Genomic DNA, 7,722 nt, shown 5'->3' on the forward strand with positions numbered 1-7,722 from the left:
GGCCCGTCCCCGTCGTCACCGTCGCCCTGCCCCGCCCTTCGCCGCCGTCGCCCCCTACCCCGAGCGCGCGCCCACTGCCCCGTCGCCATCCTCGCCGCCGACCCCGCGGTCCTCCTCACCTTGGTCCGGCCGGCGCCCTAGCATAATTTTTTCATATATATGCTTGTTTTTTTCGTATATATGCTTGTTTTTTTATATATATGATGATATATATGCTTGTTATCATAATTGTTTTTGTTCATATATATATATGTAATGATTTTTTTATCGATATGATGTTTTTTTCATAGATGATCACATATATGATGTATGCATGGATGTGGATGAAATATGATGTTTTTTTGTTCATAGAACATGATGAAATATGAACAATGCATTAGGCAAAACCTTTACTTTTTTCGAAATTTTCTATTTGAACATTTTTTATGAATGAGAGGAAGAAGGAAAATAAGAAGAGGAAGAAAGGAGAAGAAGAGGAGAGGAAGAAGAGGAGAAATAAATAAGAAGAGGAAAAAGGAAGAAAAAGAAGAGGAGAAGAAAAAAGGAATAGAAGAGAAGAAGAAAAAAAATAGAAAAAATTCTATTTTTTCTTCTTCTCTCCTCTATTCCTTTCTTCTTCTCCTCTTTTTTTTTTCTTTTTTTTCTTCGATCTTCTCCTCTATTCCTTTTCTTCTTCTCCTCTTTTTGTTTCTTCTTCGTTTTCTTAAGTTTTATCGGGTCTGTCGTCGTCGATATACCCCTCTCTCGATAACTTCAATACGAGGGGGGGTCGATATACCCCCTCCCCGATAATATTATTTTCCCATGTACGTTCATTGTCGTTGTCGATATAACCCCCTCCCGATAACTTCAACACATGGGGGGGTCGATATACCCCCTCCCCGATAACATTATTTTCCCATGTATGTATGTCGTCGTTGTCGATATATATAACTCCCTCCCAGATAACTTCGACATGATGGACGGTCGATATTTATACCCCCTCTCGACCGTGATAACTTATACCACGGGAGCACCCCCCGGCCCTCTCGCTCGACCAAAACTCTCGAGGACACCCAAACCGTAGAAAAAAAGATGTCGGTCTCCTACCCCCTCCCGCCGCGCCCCTACCCTTGAAGCGTTGCCGAGGCCACCCCAAACCCGGAATAAGCTAGGTCTACGTTTGCACTAACCACCTGCTGTCATGTTTGTGTGATAATTGCCATGTTGTAATATTTGCAGAAACAATGGAGCACGGACGAGACGAGCAAGCAGAAGAGGTGTTGGGGGACATAATCTTAGCCGGAGGTGATATCTTGTCGTATCTTAACGACAATGATGGTCTGGAAGAACAGGGTGAAGAAGCAGGCTACTGTGATCGAAGAGTGGAGGAGGAAAGACATGATTATGATGGCTCCGGTGACCCAATGCTGGTGCAAGAAGGAGCCCGTGGTGACGGCTCCGGTGACCGAACAGAGTCCGGCCAGGTAAACATATTAGTTAAGCCTGTGCTGACTAGCTAATTGATGCATTCATTATTTTGGTATCTACACATATTAATTAACACTCGTCTTTCTTCTTTTTTCTAGCCCTCCGGATCGAGCACAACTGCGGTAAAGAGACGAGGCCCGAAGAGAAAGTTGCGCTCGGATGAAAGGTTTGAGATCACAGCAATCGCACGCGACGGCCAGCCGATTGAACCCATCCGGACAAAGGATGCATTTGCTGCTCAGTGCGGGGTTCTAGTTAGGGACAAGATCCCGATCAGCATCCACCAATGGTACAAGCCTAAGAAGGAAGACCCTGAGGTGTCTTATGTCAATGATATGCAGAAAGATGATCTTTGGACTGAGCTGAAGGCAAATTTCACCCTACCGCCAGAGGAGGATCCGGAGAAGCCAGTTAAAGAGCAATTAATCAAGTCTCATGCTCTTAAGAAGATGGCGGACCTATTCAGGAGGTGGAAGAATGAGCTGAAAACGTTTGTCGACAAAGAAGAGACACCAGAATTCATCGGCCGGTATGAGAAGATCAGAGATCACTGGCCCGCATTTGTGGCCCACAAGACATCGGAAAAGAGTAAGAAGATGTCAGCGACAAACAAGAAGAATGCTGCGAAGAAGAAGCTTCACCATCGCACGGGGTCAGGTGGCTACCTCAAAGCCCGGACTAAGTGGGCCAAGGCTGAGAATGATCTGCTTGAAAAAGAAATCGAACCACAGACAATGAACTGGACAGACCGTTGCCGGACTTGGTTCTTCGGGGCTGGCGGAACCTTGGACCCTGTATCAGGGAGGTGCGTTTGGACGAACGAGCTTTTGAGAATACCAGTCAAGAAGATTCAGCAATATATCGATGCAGCGCAGGAAGGGACGTTCGTTCCAGACAGAGAGAACGACGAGCTCACAATGGCCCTCGAGAATCCTGAGCACCCTGGACGGACACGAGGCACGCCAGGCTCCGTTCCGTGGAAGGCTGGTTTCCGGACGCAGGCGGTTACAAAAGCCAGGAGAGGAGGAAAAAAATGGAGCAGACCCAAATTCAGAAGCTGCACGAAAGGGTTCAAGCGCTAGAGGAACGAGACAGCAATCGACATGCCGAAACTACCCCGCCATCTCAGCGGAGAAGCAGCGTGGCTTCCACCGAGCTGCTTCAGCTGGAGCATGTCTTGACGGCTCCTGCTAGCTACCCCGTGGATGCTATCACGGAGTCTCAACATTGCCACCTTATGGCGCAATGGCAGAACTTCAAAGTCAAGGCGGCTGTTGGCTCTGTTTTACCTCCTGAACCCGGCGCAACCTACCACTACCGGCCGATTCCAGAAGGATATGCTAGGTTGATGGTGGATGAAATAACGGAGGGATTTGAGGACCTCCAGCTTGACCACCCTACCGGTGAAGGGGAGACTCAGCTGGGTTTAGCTCTGAAGACTCCGTGCCTATGGCGGAAGGAGCTCATCAACCTTCCGAACTGGACGGCTCCGGCGAGTAAGGGCAGTCCGCCTCCTCCTCCGGTGAGTGATCAGGGCACTCAGCCTCCTTCTCCGGCGCGTGGCGGCACTCCGCCTCCTCCTCCGGCGAGTGATCAGGGCACTCAGCCTCCTTCTCCGGCGCGTGGCGGCACTCCGCCTCCTTCTCCGCCTGCGCCGGCGCGCCAGAGCAGCCAGCCTCCTCCTTCTCCGCCTCGTCAGCAAGGGCGGAAGAGACCCGCTGCCGCTGCCGCTGCTCCGGCGCGTCGTAGTCCTTCTCCTCCGCCTCGTAAGCAAGGAAAGAAGACAGCCGCAGCCGCTCCGTCTGCTCTGCCGGCGTCTAGCAGTACAGCTGCCAGAGGCGGGAGGCAATACAGATTCGGTCATTCTCTGAAGACTCCAGAGAAGTGACCATACGAGAGGACCGAGGAGGAAACCAGGAAGATCGTGCGAGCCGAAGTGACAAACTTCTTTGAAGGGGTCAAAGCAAAGAAACATCCACCTCCGGAGGAGAAGGTAGATCCGGTGAAAGCAAAGCGCACTCTGGCAGCCCTGACAAAACCACCAAAGTCTCCGCCGAGAGGCAACTATGAGCGCAATCTTGCAAAGACATATGCCGAAGCGGAGCGGTCGGGAAGTACTGTCAGTGATCAAAGGTTAAAAGAACGACGAGCTGGGAAAAAAATTGTCCAGCTCGGCGAACAAGCGAACCAATCGTGCCCCCACTCAAGGTGTCAAAAGACATCGTCGCTAATGATCCGAGGATGGTGCCCGCTTATAGCAATCTTGGAGATTATCTGCCTGACGATGTACATTATGAAATCATGGAGGTGGACGAACACAAATACCATTACGGGAAGCCTCTCGTCAAAGATGAAATATCTCTAACAACGATGATGCGAAGATTACATGATTGGTACATGAAAACCTGCAGAGAGTCTGATGGGATGAGTACTTTGACGCTGAGAGTTAAACCGGAGCATGACCTCGTTGGAATTGAACTGCTGAATGTTCCATTTGAGGATTTCTTCCAGTTTTACAATCAAAAGGCCTCGATAAAACAACGATCACTTGCTACTATCTGTAAGTAGTACTACTTCTGTCATTAAGTCTCTCTATATAGGTCAGTTCATTGCATGTATTTATAATTATCCTCACTATATTATGCAGATTGAAGATCGCCGAATTGAAGAAAAGACAAATCGGTGATATTGGGTTCATTAACACAAATCTCATAGATGCATATACGGTTGAAAAACATCCCACAAAAGCCAAGGCCAACTTGCTACGATCGTTCGTATTAAATCAAAACAAAGATATAATACTCTTTCCTTACAACTTCAAGTGAGTGTTACTGTCTTGTGCATATTCGGTTTCCCTTATTAGTCCAGGTTATGGTAATGTAATTGATGACTTATGCATGCATGCGCAGCTTCCACTTTATTCTCCTAGAGATTAAGCTTGAGCAGGGAGTAGTAACCGTCTTAGACTCGAGACGAAAAGATCCCCAGGACTATGCGAACATGACTCAAATGCTTGAGAAGTAAGTTAAATCGATCATTATCCACCATATCAGCAACTTTATTCATTTCCTGATATCAAGTAATTATTTTCTTTGTCTGGCAGGGTTTGGAGAAAATTCACCACAAAAGCTCCGGGACTGCCGAAGAAGCTGCAATTTAAACACCCGAAAGTAAGTACTATAGTAGCATGTTCCGCGCATCTCCTAGTGATTCAAGCGCTAGTTTCATCAATACCATTTAGCATGCTTACTTATCAGTTTGATTGACCTCTATTTCTTGTAAAGTGGTTGTGGCAGGAACCCGGGAATAATTACTGTGGATACTACGTTTGCGAGTCCATCCGCTACACGACCTGTGAGCGGGGCTACTCTGACGAACAATATGAAGTGCGTAAGCAATAATATTCACAATTTTATTTTATTACCATCATTTGTGTTGAGTTTCATTTATTCATATATATATATATATGTATGTATGTATGTATTGACCCCCTTCTTCAAATTAGATGTTTCGGAAGCGGGATGAACTCCTAGCACCAGATCGTATGCGAGCAATTCAAGAGGAATTGGTGGGATTCTTCCTTGACCACGTGATCGCTGAAAACGGAGAATACTATGTGGACCCTGTGTTCTTACAATTTAATTAGGAGATTGTATTGTAAGAGATAATTATTGTATATATGTAGCCGGTAGTGTCAGATAGATATACGAGAACTTGTTGTTCGACCAATCTCTCGGAGAAGGAGAGGTGGTCGATATCACTTCTCTCTATATGCATATGTTCATGCCGATCTTCTGTTTCCTTCATTTGATTACTAGCTAGCGTGCCTAGTCCTCTCGATACGTATATAGTACGCAGCGTCGACCAAGCACGGAGATAAGAGAGGACACTTCTCTCTATTAATTAGCTAGCTAACACAATATATGAAACACCTAAATTAACCCCCCAACCCCCTCCCCCTTTCAAAAAAAACAAAAACCCCAGCCCCTGAAATGCTGACGCGTGGATGCCTATTGGTCCCGGTTGGTGACACCAACCGGGACAAAAGGCCCTGCCTATTGGTCCCGGTTGGTGGCACCAACCGGGACCAAAGGCCCCCCTGCCTGGGCTGGCAGCAGCGGCCACGTGGAGGACCTTCTGTCCCGGTTCGTGTAAGAACCGGGACTAAAGGGTTAGGGCTTTAGTAACGACCCTTTAGTCCCGGTTCGAAAACCGGGACAAAAGGCCCTTACCAACCGTGGTAAAAGCCCCTTTTCCTACTAGTGTATGGGAAAAAGCATTGGCATGTTTTCCATTTCAAATGTTATAGAATACGAGCAAACGGCGGACGAAGTGAGCATATCTTCCAAGGATGGCCGCCGACCTGCAGCAATGCTTGACGTTTGATAAGCTCCGGTGATATATTTAGTTGAACTTTTTGCAGCCCAATATAATCAATTGCATCATTCCAAGTATGAATGGAATAGCCATAGTGGAAGAGGATATGGTGTCGTGGACTCCGGAACTTTGATTGCAAATGTGGCATTCCCATGATTGGGCCATTCCTGTTGTAGGTGATCAACTGTCCACACCCTATTGTGCACTATTCGTCTAGCGATAAAACATGTACTTGAATGCGCACTAAGTATCCTAAATTATACAGTTCATCGTCGTCGTGGCGACCTCCTAAAATTAAAGTAGTATGCAGGGGACACTCCACAATTTGGCCATCCTCGGCGTTACAAGCGATCAACAGTCCAAGATCTTTCTTGCGCTATTATAGCGATCAACGGTCCAAGATCTTTCTTGCGCTATTATAGCCAAGGGATACAACTTCTACGTTGGTGCTGCCCACGTAACTCATTATCAACCACATTTTACTTTTACTAAGGTGATATTGCTTATATCACCCCGTCAATTACCTGTACGGCATTAACGAATCTAGACATGATACATGGTTACGTACTACTTTAACATAACAGCTAATCGATAAAATGTGTACTTCACCTGCCAAGCTTCTCCAAATCATTGAGATTGTTATCTTCCCAAGAATTGAAGCTGACAAACAGGGTTAAAGAACAAATCAAGTGGGTGAGCTATGATAGGCTTGTTGATCAGATCATTGTGTGTGTCGCGGTCCACATCTTCTTTATGTGGAGTGATGTAGTCCACATCACTTGCTCAATTACTTGTAGACATGAACAAGTCCAAGGACGATACATAGTTACCTTCTACTTAAGAAACCACTTTACCACGATAGCGACTTATTTATAAAGACAAGCGAGCAAAATTGATCGATATGTCCGATAGTGCCTATCAGCTCAGTCGATTTTACAAATATGCCCATACATTTTTTAATAAAAAATCATTGCAATGTTATATTTTTATTCATCAGGTGCAAGAAGTTATAGTGTTTGTTCTCATGGTTTAGAAAATATATATATATATATATATATATATATATATAGATCTCAATGTTTTATAGTCGGTCCTCGGTGCAGATTGAGTGAACTAATTATCAGGACTCCAAGAGGTAGTAAACCTATCATTCATATTAGCTACATGGTGGGTGGCATCGCCGGTCAGTGGTGGAAAACCCCTTCGTATCTTCCATGCTAAATCTTCTACGGCACAAGCATGGTAACGGAGGTTGGTATCTTAATAAGAAATCCGCAGGCAGGTGTAGGGATAGGCTGCATGTGGCCATGCATTTGCTTGAGAATTAGTGAAGTTGTTTGGTCTTAAGCCCTTTAATTACTATAGGGGGATCCATGCACGCATGCTTTTGACAGAGTTACATGAGTCACGCCACTTTGACACTTGCTTGCAACTTGCAAGGGGGGGCGCTGTGCACAGACTCATCTATCCACACCCTAGATTGCAATATCAGTCAAGTGACAAAACATATATTTTGGCGGCCAATTATCCCAAATCATAGAGTATGTCGTCATCCTAAGAACTGAAGCTCGTCGGCAGAGTGAAAGAAGAATCGATGGAACGAAACGTACGGATGGGAATGACTTGTGAGTCGTGATCCACATCTTCTTTTGCTGAAGTGATGTAGCCTAGCTATATCACTCGGTCAATTACTGGTACGGCGTGGACGAGTGCAGGCACGATACGTTAGTTACCTATTATCCACTTGGGGCCACTTTACCACCACAGCGAAATCAGAGTTCCAGGACTGTGGACAAAGATGGTTAGTACGAGCAGTAAGTAACGGCTAGCTACTGCCCGGGCAGACGAGATCGCCGGACCTGGCTGGCTCCTCCG

The sequence above is a fragment of the Triticum aestivum genome, chromosome 4D (genome assembly GCF_018294505.1).
Source record: "Triticum aestivum cultivar Chinese Spring chromosome 4D, IWGSC CS RefSeq v2.1, whole genome shotgun sequence".
Taxonomy (NCBI): Eukaryota; Viridiplantae; Streptophyta; class Magnoliopsida; order Poales; family Poaceae; genus Triticum; species Triticum aestivum.